Source organism: Chrysochloris asiatica, unplaced genomic scaffold (genome assembly GCF_000296735.1).
Source record: "Chrysochloris asiatica unplaced genomic scaffold, ChrAsi1.0 scaffold00155, whole genome shotgun sequence".
Taxonomy (NCBI): domain Eukaryota; kingdom Metazoa; phylum Chordata; class Mammalia; order Afrosoricida; family Chrysochloridae; genus Chrysochloris; species Chrysochloris asiatica.
In genome coordinates this window covers 7327219-7339992 of record NW_006408673.1, presented here as the reverse complement: position 1 = coordinate 7339992, position 12774 = coordinate 7327219, and positions in this window count along the sequence as shown.

The window sequence follows — 12774 nt, the reverse complement described above, 5'->3', positions numbered from 1 at the left end:
TTGATGATCTGCCCTGTAAACTTTCACTTAAATCACAATAAAACTTTTTTAAAAAGTAACTATTGGTACATGGAGGAGACTGTCATCATGTAATGCAGCAAAGTATATGATCTGTTGAATGTAAAATTGATGATCTGCTCTGTAAACCTTCTTTCAATTCACAATAAAAAGTTGAATAAGAAGAAAAACAGCTGAAAGGAATAGTCACTGTACCAAAAAGAAAGGGTCCATGTTCAACCATTTCAAGAATATATATAAAAAAAGAAGAAGAAGAAGAAGTAATATATGATCAAGAACCAGTGGTACTGATGGAAGAAATCCAAGTGCACTGAAGGCATTGGCAAAAAGCAAGACTCCAGGAAATGATGGAAAACAAACTGAATTCTTTAAACAAACTGATGCAGCACTGGAGGTGCTCATTTATCTATGCCAAGAAACATGGAAGGCAGTTACTTGGCCAGCTGACTGGAAGAGATCCATATTTGTGCCCATTTAAAATAGAGGTGACCCAATAGATTGCTGAATCACTGAACAACATAATTAATGTCACACTCAAGTAAAATTTTGCTAAAAATAATTTTTAAGTGCCTGCAACAGTACATCGACAGAGAGCTGACAGAAATTCAAGTCAGATTCAGTAGGGCACATGGAACTAGAGATATTATTGCTGATGCCAGAGGGATCTTGTCTGAAAGCAGAAAATACCAGAAAGATGTTTGCCTGTGCTTTATTAACTATGTAAAGGCTTAGTTAATCCACTGTGTGGATCATGACAAGCTGTGGATAATACTGTGAAGAATGGGCATTCCAAAACACTTGACTGTGTTCATGAGGAATCTATATATAGACCAAGAGCAAGTCATTCAAACAGAACAAGGGGACACTGAATGATTTTAAATTAGGAAAGGTATGTGCCAGGGTTGTATCCTTTCACCATACTAACTTAATCTGTAGGCTAAGCAAACAAGCCAAGAAACTGAATTGTATGAAGAAGAATGTGGCATCACAGGAAGATTCATTAACAACCTACAATATGTAGATGATACATAACCTTGGTTGCTCAAAGTGAAGAGGACTTAAAACACTTTATTAAGATAAAAGACTACAGCCTTCAGTATGAATTGCACCTCAAAGTACACAAACTTCCTCACAAATGAACAAATACATAACATCATGATAAGTGGGAAAAGATTAGAAGCTTCATTTTGCTTGGATCCACAATCAAAGCTCAAGGAAACTGAAGTCAAGAAATCAAACAACATATTGCATTAGGCAAATCTGCTGCACAAGACCTTTTTAAAGTATATAAGAGCAAAGGCATCAGTTTAAGGACTAAGGTGTTCCTGACCCAAGCCATGTTATTTTCAATAGCCTCATATACATGTGAAAGCTGAACAATGATTAAGGGAGACCACAGAAACTTTGATTCATTTGAGTCATGGTGTTACAGAAGAATGCTGAAAGTACCAAGAATTTCCAGAAGAACCAACAAATCTGCGTTGGAATAAGTACACCCACAATGCTCCTTTGAGACCAGGATAGTGAGACTTCATCTCTCATACTTTTCATCCTGGCCTCAAAGGAGCATTCTATTATCAGGAGGAACCAGTCCCTGGAAAAAGACATATATATGCTTGATACAGTGGAAGATCATGGAAAAAGAGGAAGACCCCCAAGGAAATGGACCTACACAGTGGCAGCAGCAAAGGGCTCAAGCATAACAATTGTGAGGACGGTTCTGGACCAGGCAGTGTTTTGTTCTATTGTGCAAGGAGTCTCTATGAATCAGAAGTGACTTAATGATGATGGCAACTAGTAACAACGTAAATACAAGCAAAACTTCAGGAAGCCACTATTCAAGATCACGTCAATTATAAAGTACAAAAAATGCGCAAGAATGTCTTTAAAGAAAACAATAAAAACTACACTTAAATTTTAGAAGTGGAAACCATTTAAACGCTCAGTATCTGGAGAATAGTTAAGTAAACTTGCCACAATGACATATTTTATTTAACCACAATTTTGTCAATCATTTTATGAGTTTGTAATAAAATGGGAAAATGTGATTTAAAATGTAAAGACTAAGCAGGGTACAATGTTGTATTATATATCATCACAGCCACTTATGCAAAAGCAAGAAGCAGGATACAACTTCTTCTGCAACAGTTATAAACATTAGGAGAAATAGTCCATCTGTAGATGAAAGTTAAGGTGAGCAATTCACTTCAGCGTCTAATAAAACAAATAAGCCTTTTCAAGTCTCTGCATAACAAGAATTTCCGAAGTCCCAAAGGGTGAACCACTCAAGAATAGCAGCAGTCCAATCCATTAAAAGATGGTTCCCCCTGAAGTCATGGTAAGAAAAACATCTACTGGATTTGGGGTTTCTTGTTTTGTTTTGTTTTGACCTATAAGGCTACAATTAACAACACCAATAATATGGCTGCAAAGCCTTAGAATGCAATTATTTTTTAAGAAATATTTCATGAAAAGGAAAAAAAAAGTGAGAGGGCAGTGTGACTGAACTCTTCAAAACTAGGCATGGTGGTGGTTGGTAGTGGTGGTGGTGGTTGTGTGCCGTGGAGTGAGTTCTGACTCCAAAACCCTGTACAGGGTTTCCGAGGCTGTAAATCTTTATGGGAGCAGAACGCCTCATCTTTTTCCCATGGAACAGCTGGTAGTTTTGAACTGCTGACCTTGTGGTAAACAGCCGGATTCATAACCACTACACTACCAGCATTCCTTGGTGGTTGGTAGTGGCAGGGTACAAAAAGAGCAGAGTTTGAGAAGTAATGTGCAACTTTCACATGCAAATAAACCAGTTCTTCAGATTAAAATTTCCTTAGTACCTTCAACTCCAACTTCTTTACTTTAATCAATTAATCACTGACTAAGCACCTGGAATCCAGCAGCAAAACCTCATAGTCAAATCTTAGGGTATTTAATCACAAGAGGTTTTCCAAGTAACAGAACTCTACTTCTTCCATAATCCCACATAATTTTATCACCATATACTAGAGGGGTATCAGCTCTTCAGCTGCTTCTTAAACATTTCAGATTGCTTCCAGATGCTTTCCAGGTGATTTCAAGTCTTTTCTCATTCTGCAACTTGTGAATTATAAAAGGTCATTCTTAATTCATGAGAAAACCTTCCATCTTAGTGCAAGTGTATATACATCATCATCTATCCTCCCCTTACACACACACACACATACACACCTACACCTTTACTTGGCTAATAAGGCATGGATGTATCAATAACATTTTTTATTGAAAAACATTCTCACGTTTTATTATCATAATTCTACCAGCAGCAACACTTCATACTTCAGAGGACGCTGAGGTCTTTGACAGTAATGCACAGAATGGCATCAAAGGCAAGGTTAAACAGAACACAACTAAATTGAAAGGACTCTCTTAAGACTCACTTCTTCTTGTTATTGTTAAGTGCCATTGAGTCGGTTCCAACTCATAGTGTCCTTGTTTGTATAGGGTTTCCAAGGAGTGACTGGTGAGTTTGAGCCATTGACCTTGCAGTCCAACCCCAACCTTGTCGTCCAGTGCTTATCCAACTGTGCCACATCAGGGCTCCTAAAACTCACTAGGTCTTTATAATTCTCTCGGTTGTTATCTCGTTTAAAAACAAAATGCATCTCCTGGTAAAAGCGGGGAGAAGTTGGCAATTAAGAATTCAGTCACTCTCAAATCTCTCCCCAAGCAAGTGCTTTCCTCCTAACAAAACATTCAACTTCCATATAACAAATTCAAATTTAGGCTCATAATCCTTCTGTGTAATAGCTATGTCACATCCCTAACTTCAACAGAGGAATGAAATTTAAAACTCATTTCCAGATAGCATAAATTCACTGAATTTAGACCTCTACAGTTCCAAGCTCAGAAACCTGCTAATAGGAAGGAAGTACACAAAAAGAATAGCAAAACCACCAAATGAATACTATATTCAAGGATAAGATGGCCTCCAAATAATTCATTGTAAATTATGGGTATTATACAATGAGTCTCACAGCAAGCAACATAAAGCTTAAACGTTCATCTATATGTATCCTTGGATGATCAGAAGATCAAACTGGACACTTAAGGACCAAATGGCCGTTAAGCACATGTGTTTACTACTGGTGCTGGCGGACACATGTAGTAGAAGTATCACTCCACCCGGGACTAGTCAAATAAAGACAAGTCAAGAAGCACTGTTACAAGGGTTCTAGTTCATACATGCATGGGTTCATTCCAAACAAAATTTGTTCAAACAATCCTCTGAAATCAGTAAATGGGTGCAAACAAGTTATCTCAGTAATACATGTATCTTAGTCTAGTTTGGGTGCCTTCAAAAAATGTTCCATTCAAAACAGTGCCTTCTGAGGGTATCTGCTGGGCCAGTTAATTCAAGGCAGAGAGGTCAGCACAGAAGGTTACAGCTACTGTTTGGGGGAATCCCAGAGGGGTAATGGTAACCTTGATAGATTTTCTCCAAGGGCATAGGACAATTATGGGGCTCATTGTGAAGAAGTTTTCAGAAAAGTGAAAAATGCATTGGTGAGGGAAAAAGATCAGGGAAGTAGTGCCCAGGAATTTTTCCCATCACAACAATGCACCTGCTCATCCTTTGAGGATGCCAAGCGCTGCCCTATGAGAATTTCACTGGAAAACCTACTTCCACACTAAGCCCTGATCTTGCCTCTCAGGCTTCTTTTTGTTCCCCAAACTCAAAGAGTATTTAAAAGAAACACAATTTAAGTCCCTAGAGGATGCCAGAACTGCTGTTTTGATGTGGTGTAAATCCAAGAGCACAGAATTCTTAGGGGAACTGTTAGAGATAGAAACCCAGCCTTCAGAAGTGTATAGACCTAAACGGAGGATATGTCAAGAAACAACAGCTTCATGTTTTGAAATTTTTGCTTATTAAAGGTTTCTATAATTTGTAGCAATCCTTTTTTAATTACCTGAGCATTACAGTTGGTACAGAAAACAAGGACTTGGCTCTGAGAAAACTACTTGCTCTTTCAAAGTCTAAGAATGTTTTTGCTTATTTATTTGAACAAATTACTATTTAGGTATTCTTCTATCATTGAGACATGTTCCTACCTTAAGACAACTTTATGTTAAAAACAAAATTTCACAAATCTCCACTTTTGATATTAAACAATGTCTATAACTGTCCCCCATACACAGATTGCTATCAAATTCTGTAATTTAGACCTGTGGAGCTAATCCAACATTGTGATGTGACACATTCAATTCCATTATAATTAAAGCATAAAAAACTAAGATTGACCTAGTGTGGCATAGTTAAAAATATTTGAATCCGAATTTACAAAGAAAGGCTGGTTCATGGTTTTTTATATAGTAAATAAAATCATTTCCCAACATTTTTTACTATCAAAATTCAGTCATTTTTAAACCAGCACAGACTTCAGGAAAGATGCAAAACAACTTTCTAACAGTCCTTTTACTGACTGTACTGTTGCTCATAATTTCCTAAATATTTCTCCTCATTGGCTTCTATTCAAAGGTAAATGGAAGGCAGTTAAGTTTATGGAAAATGTAGTCAACTGCTTAAAATACATGTTGCCACAAGAAAAAAGATTTTAGGGCTATATTATGAGTTGTGAAACTGCATCTTCTTCACACAATCTTTGATTTAAATGATAGGTAACAAAACTGACAAGTTCCAAAACACTTCCTATTCAGAGCCCAATTCTTTCATCTTAAATTCTCACCTTGGTCAAGGCCAGAGTAAACACCTGTCCTTTACATTTTTACACCAATTCACTATGTATGCCACAAATACAAGCTTTCACACCAGGAAGGTGGCAAATTCTAGTACACTGGACAAATTTCTACTCTTTTAACCTAGTTTGTTGATTGTTCCATTGACTTTCTCAGCTGCCAAGATGCTGAAAGGAAAAAAACATCTTTCTGTAAACCTGTAAATTGTAACCAGATAAGTGTGCCCTTTAAGCATTTCAGAGAGAAAGAGATAAAATGCAGGTTCAAGTTTAAAATCTTACTGAGAAAATCTTATCTATTCAAAAGCCTAACAAAAATATTGTAAGAATTTAATAAAATAAGATCAAAGTGAAGTCAACTGAAATCAATTTTTATATTTCATGGGCCAAAGTGGAGACAGTTATAGAGAATTTTCAAAAATAGTATCTAAAAAATACTGTACTTTACAACATTATGAAAATAATAGCAATTTTGAAAGTTCAGAAATGCCTTAAGATAGAGAAGTGAGGGAATCTAAAACGCACTGTTATTGTTGTTGCTGTTGTTAAGTGCTGCAAGTCAATTCTGACTCATAAAAACCCTGTATAGGGTTTTCAAAGAGAGGCTCATGGGTTTGAACTGCTGACATTGTGGTTAGCAGTCCAGTGCTTATCCAACAGTAAGTACCACACTAAAGAGCAGTAGCTATTTTCAAAAAGAGGGTTGCTTTTGGTGCTGTTAGGTGGCCATCAAGAGGTGTAAAGTTTTTAAAAAGGAAGTAAAATAATACTACTAAGAAAAACTCACCTTAATAAAACTCAGATTAATACAAAATAATTTGTTCATCTTGTAGCGTGGTGGCTCCATACAATAAGCACTGGACTGCGAAACACAAGACACATAGAGTCCCCAGCCACCCCTGGTAAAAAGATGGGGCTTTCTGCTCCCTTGAAGATGTAAAGCTTTTGAAACCCTACACAGGGTCACTTAAGGACACTTAACAACAACAATACTATTCCATTTTATTTACCTCTTTCTCAAAGAATTCTAGAGATTTTTATAAATTTTAGTAAGTTAATTCTGCATTTACCTACATGAAAGGAAACACACCTGTAAATTCATTTGGTAATGATTCAAAATATTTTAACTTTTAAAAAAAGATTAAAAGGTTCAGTAAATATTAAAGTACAAAAGTCACAGGGAGTACACCCTTTTTTGGTTTAGGCATTTGGAAGGGAACAGAGTGAAACATAAAAATGGAAATGTATGCAATACAGCACTGTCTTAAGTAAGAAAGCCAACTTTTAATTTATTGTGCAAAAGTATTGCCACAGACTCCCAGGCTCCCAATTTACAATACAACATGCAAAATTACCTTTTTCAGGTGTTGCTTGTTTTTTAATCCTAGCAAACAAACTAACATCAGGTAAGTCTACTTACATTTCTGCCTTTGAATTTTGGAAGAAGTGTCCAGAAGCCTGGAGTAGCTGTCAAAATTCTAACTTTCACATGAAACCCCAAACACAGACAATTAATGAGACAAGCTGCTAACAACAACAACAACAACAGCAAAATCAAGCAAGAATAAAAAGATCCAGCCACTATCAATATGTGGGATGAAAAAGGAAGGCATGGTAACCATCTTGAGTAGTCACTGTTGTTGCTGTTAAGTGCCCTTACATGGTTTCCGAGGAGCGGCTGGTGGGTTTGAACCACTGACCCTGCGGTTCACACCACCCTTGTGGTCCAGTCCATTATCCTACAGTGCCACACCAGGACTCTTGAGCAGTCACTGAGTGCCTTATTATATCTGCTTGCATGTTTTTATGAGCCCATGAAGTTGTCATCTCCTAGAACATAAGAATTTTTATCTGTCTGGCCAACCACCATCCCCTGAATTCAAATAAATGAAATCAATGTTGAGTCAATTCACCTTTCTTAAATTCTCTTGGAAAAAAAAAGAAGATCCATGGCTTTTATGTAAATACCCTGGTGGTATATTGGTTGAAGTGATCAGCTGATAAGCAAAAGGTCAGTGGTTCAAACACATCATCTGCTCCTCAGGATAAAGATATGGCATTCTGCTTATGTAAATAAAGATTTACAAACATGAAACCCTGTGGGAAAGTTCTACTCTGTCCTTTAGGGTCCCTGTGAGTTGCAATAGACTCAATGACAGTTGGGTTGGCTTTGGCTTTTATGTTGGGTGAACTTTAGCTCAAACTTTAAAAAAAAATTCTGGCTTGAAATACATGAAAGTCTGGCAGGGGAAGAGGCGGATGGATTGATTTGAAGGGGCCTTTCTAAATTAAAAAGGCAAAGCTATTTTCAAGTAGGTCAGAAGTCACTGGTCTCTAACTTAAGGTAATATGTTCATACAATAAACAAAAATCAATACAATCACACCTTTATTGCATAACACCACATATGTCCAGTAACCTCATCAGTCCAGACAAGTGAATAAACAACCTCAAAACACTCATCTAGTCTCTGTATGGTTTCTGGGTCTGCTGACTGGCATGCACTGAAATTAAGATCTACTTTATTCAATGCAAATAGATTCGATAACACCAAATTCCTCCTGGGGAAACAGAATCTGAGTATTTCATTCTTTCATTTTGTTTTTCTTAGGGGGGGGGGTGTTACTTTTTTAAACCACTAAAGGGCACTGCAGGCTTCTGGTGTGGATCTGTGGATCAGGACTGGACTGCGAACCACAAGATCAGCAGTTCAAACCCACCAGCCGCTCCTTGGAAACCCTATACAAGGTCACTATGAGTCGTAACCTACTCAACAGCACTTTAACAACCACAGCAAATGGCACTGCAAGATAATGTCCTGGACCTCAAGGTCGATTTGAATCACTAGGTCAGTTGTTCAAACTCACCAGCCACTCCTTGGAAACCCTACACTGGATCATTATGAGTCAGAACTTTGAAAGCATTTAAAAACAACAAAGTTAAACAAAGAACATTGCAAGGAGGAATCCACCTTTAAAAGGAACTTCAGCAGTCTGACTGGCTACTACAAGAACAAACAACTTATTCCCTGGGGAGCCATCACGGAAGCAATCACGTCCCTTCAAGACAAACCCCGCTCCAAGACTGTAACTCAAAAGGAACACATGAGCATGCATGTAAGATTGCTGGTGACCACGTTGGTCAACTGGTGAGTAGAAGAGTGGGAAAGGCAGCAGTGAAGATATGAGCTGAGTTCAAACATGTTCCATAGACTCCAGTTGACCTGGAGATGAGAGAGAGAAGAGGAAGAGCTGGTTGGTCCGAAGTATGGTGAGACCTGGGGACTCCTGAGCACATGGGCAACGACATAGCCACAGAGGGCTAGAGCAGTGAGAATAGCTGATATGGAGTGAGGAGAGATGCACAAGAACACCCAAACTTGCAGATATTACCCATTCCACCTAGCCTCGATGGCTTGATGATCAGAACTCGACTAGAGGAAGATAAAAAAAAAAAAAATTTTTTTTTGATAAAGGAAACAAGTGTAAATTGCTATGATGTTATGTACTTGACCTATACTTACGGATGTAGGCGCTCAAAATACCAAGTGAGAGAGAAAGAGTCTTCACATCAAGGATCAATCCTATCCACTCTGTATAAAGGGCTGATAGGGACAGGCAATTTAGACACTGGCTACTTAAAATGAGGGGGCAATAAAGGCACAAAGTGACGGGCTTACAAGTTTTCAAGAGGGAGTTTACTTTCAGAGTGTGTGGGGGAATGTATAATCCCCACTGAATAGTTTTCATCTTGTCTAGACAGGTCTGGTGAAAGGAGATGGGGATAAGATTATTATGATTCAATTGTGAGTAATTGTTATCAGGACTAATTGTGACTGTTCCAACTGTGAAAGTGGAAGTTTTGTAACAAAAAGGGGGGAGTAGTTAATCTTACAGTCCAGGAACAGAGGACCCTAGGACCATCAAAGGAAAAGAGCAAGAGCGGAATGTGGGACCCTATCCAGAGAAGCAGCAACACCAGAGATGGAGGCAGAGATGATGACATGGAGAGATAGAGCAGCTGAGGACTCTAAACTCATGGAAAGAGAAACGCTGTATGTCGGTGGCCAGGAGGCAGGCTTGCACAACGTGCCCTCTTCTTGTTTAAGTGATTATATATTCCTGAGTGTTTTTGTGAACATCCCCCTCCTCAAAAAAAAAACAAAAACAAAACAAAGGGAATAGAAGCAAATACTGTTGGATGATGATGCATGGAGGAGACTGTAATCACTACAATGAAACAATGAGTGTAAAACTGATGTTGTCCCATGTAAACTATCACTCAATTCATAATAAAAGCTTTTATGTATGTATGTATGTATGTATGTATGTATGTTTTATATTTATTTATTTATTTGTTTATTTATTTATTTATTTATTTATTTATTAAAAAGGAACTTCAGGGACATCCAGAGGCACGTTTTGGCTTCAGGCTCCCTCCTACACTCAAGTGTTTGAATACAGTCTACTTCTTCCAGGAAATGTAAAACCCATCCTCATGGAGATGTGGGGACTGATTGATATATGGCCCTGGATCTCCTCAACAGAGGACCTCCCCACGTTCCCTCAATCTTTTCTACAAATGCACCTGCACCTGTTGATCCCCCAGCTACTAAGAGTCCCTTGAGGAAACAATAAAAAATCTCTTTCAGGTAAAAATGTGATCTTTGGCATGGTGTTCTGACATTGAAAGGTCATGTACACAAACCAGCCAGCATTCATGGCAATTAGTTAACATCATATCCACTGTCTCTGTTCTACAAATTAAAATTCTGGAACAAAAATGCAGTGTGGCCACAGGCCAAAGGAAGGGAAAACTTCAGTAAAAGGATGCAGAGACCAGGGATATTATTATACACTTAAACTAGGAAATAGATAACCCTGACATCAATGATGAAAAGAATACAGAGTTTTCATGTGATCCATCAGGTTTCACAAGATAGACTGTAAGAAGAGAGGGCAGGAACCTCATTACAGCTCAACAAGCCACAGATATCCAAACCCTAAAATTAATACAGATAGTAATTCCCCCCACCCCTGAAAATGACTAATGGCATAAACTTGCATATACCTGAGAGAAAGATGATGTCACTTTCTCAGAATTGTCACAATCAAACTTCTAACTTGTTGGCAAGAAAAAATAACCACTCACTCTTGCCTCTTCTACTCACCAGTGAAAGAGAACTGAAATAAATTGCTGACATCCTGATGTCCTTTTCAGTGACCCCACTAAAGTGAAAGAGTGATTCAAGTCAGAACAAGAATCTTTATGAGTAGTTTTTCCAAGCACTGTTATTTCTTTTGGAAAATGCTCTGGCCCCAAGCCCTCAGCCCAGACACATTTTTTATACAGCAACCTGCCTTAACAGCCAGCATCTCATTACTTACTGAATCTTTGGCACACTGAATTTACAATGTAAAAGTAAAATTAAATATCCACATACACAGCTTTCTTTTCTACACTAGGCAAGAGATACATGTAGTATAAGGTGAGGGACTGACCTCTGGCTTGAACTCAAATGGAATCACCCTATCACAAATTATTTAAAAATGCAAAGCACAATCTCAAGTTAATTTGTCACTTGGAGAAATGGCTGTGCTTTTATGATGAGAATTCATTTATGAGAAGCTCTTAGCACAGTTTTCCCCTTAACCTTCTCCATTTATCTTACATTTGCTACTCTTCCACAGCAAACTTTTATGTGCAATTTTAAGGCTATGTAATGTAAGTTACAAGGTCACTAGTCTTTGAAACCCAAAGAACAATCGAAGGAAAATGAGGTGATGCTACAAGCTGGCAATGATTTGCACTCTCCTGACCCAACATGCTCAAAAATATGATTACGTAGGATTTTCTGTGATCTCTGTGGAGGAGAAAAGAAAAGTTACAATTTTCAATTCACCTGTGAATATACATATATACATGTGTGTGTGCATGATTTTTTTTTTTTTTTTCATTTTTTTAACAGCCACATGTCTGTCAGTTTGTCATACTGTGATGGCTTGTGTGTTGCTATGAGACTGGGGGTATGACACCAAGATTTTAAATGTTAGCAGGGTACGCACATGATGGACAAGTTTCAGAAGGGCTTCCAGACAAACAGACTAGGAAGAAGGAAAGGTGGACTACTTCTGAATGGTTACACAATGAAAACCTTGTGACTAGCAACAGAATATGGTAAGACACAGTGCTGAAAGATGAAAAATGAATAGTACCAGAATATTGTCAGATATAGTGAAAGGCACTCTGGATATGACTGGGGAAGAGCTGCCTCCCCAATTAGAGTTGACTGTGATGACGTGTATACAGTAAAGCTTTCGAGACCTTCATTTGCTGATGGAGCACAACTCAAAATAAGAAGAAACAGCTGCAAACACACATTAACGATTAGAACATGGAATATGCAAAGTATGAATCTAGGAAACTTGGACGTTGCCAAAATGAAATGGAAAGTATAAATATTGATATCCTAGACTTTAACAAGCAGAAATGAACTAGTATGGGCCTTTTTGAATCTTACTATCACATGGTTTACTATGCCAGGAATAATAAATTAAAGAGGAATGACATTGTATTCATTGTTCAAAAAGAACATTTCAAGATCTTGAAAAACAATGCTGTCTGTGATAGGGTAATATACATATGCCTACAAGGAAAATCTGGTCCTGTAGTAGGGTTACGAATCGGGCTGCTAACCTCAGGGTCGGCAGTTCTAAACTACCTGCCATTCCACGAGAGAAAGATGAGGCTTTCTACTCCCGTAAAGATTTACAGCCTCAAAACCCTGTACAGGGTCGCTATGAGTCAGAACCGACTCCACAGCACATAAAAACAACAAGGAAAATCAGCTAATACCACTACTATTCAAATGTATGCACTGACCACTTACACCAGTGATGACAAAATTAAAGAATTTTAACAACATATTCAGTTGGAAGACAACTGTCTAGCCAACTGATTGGAAGAGATCAATGTTTATGCCCATTCCAAAGAGAGGTGACCCAACAGAATGCGGAAATCATCGGAC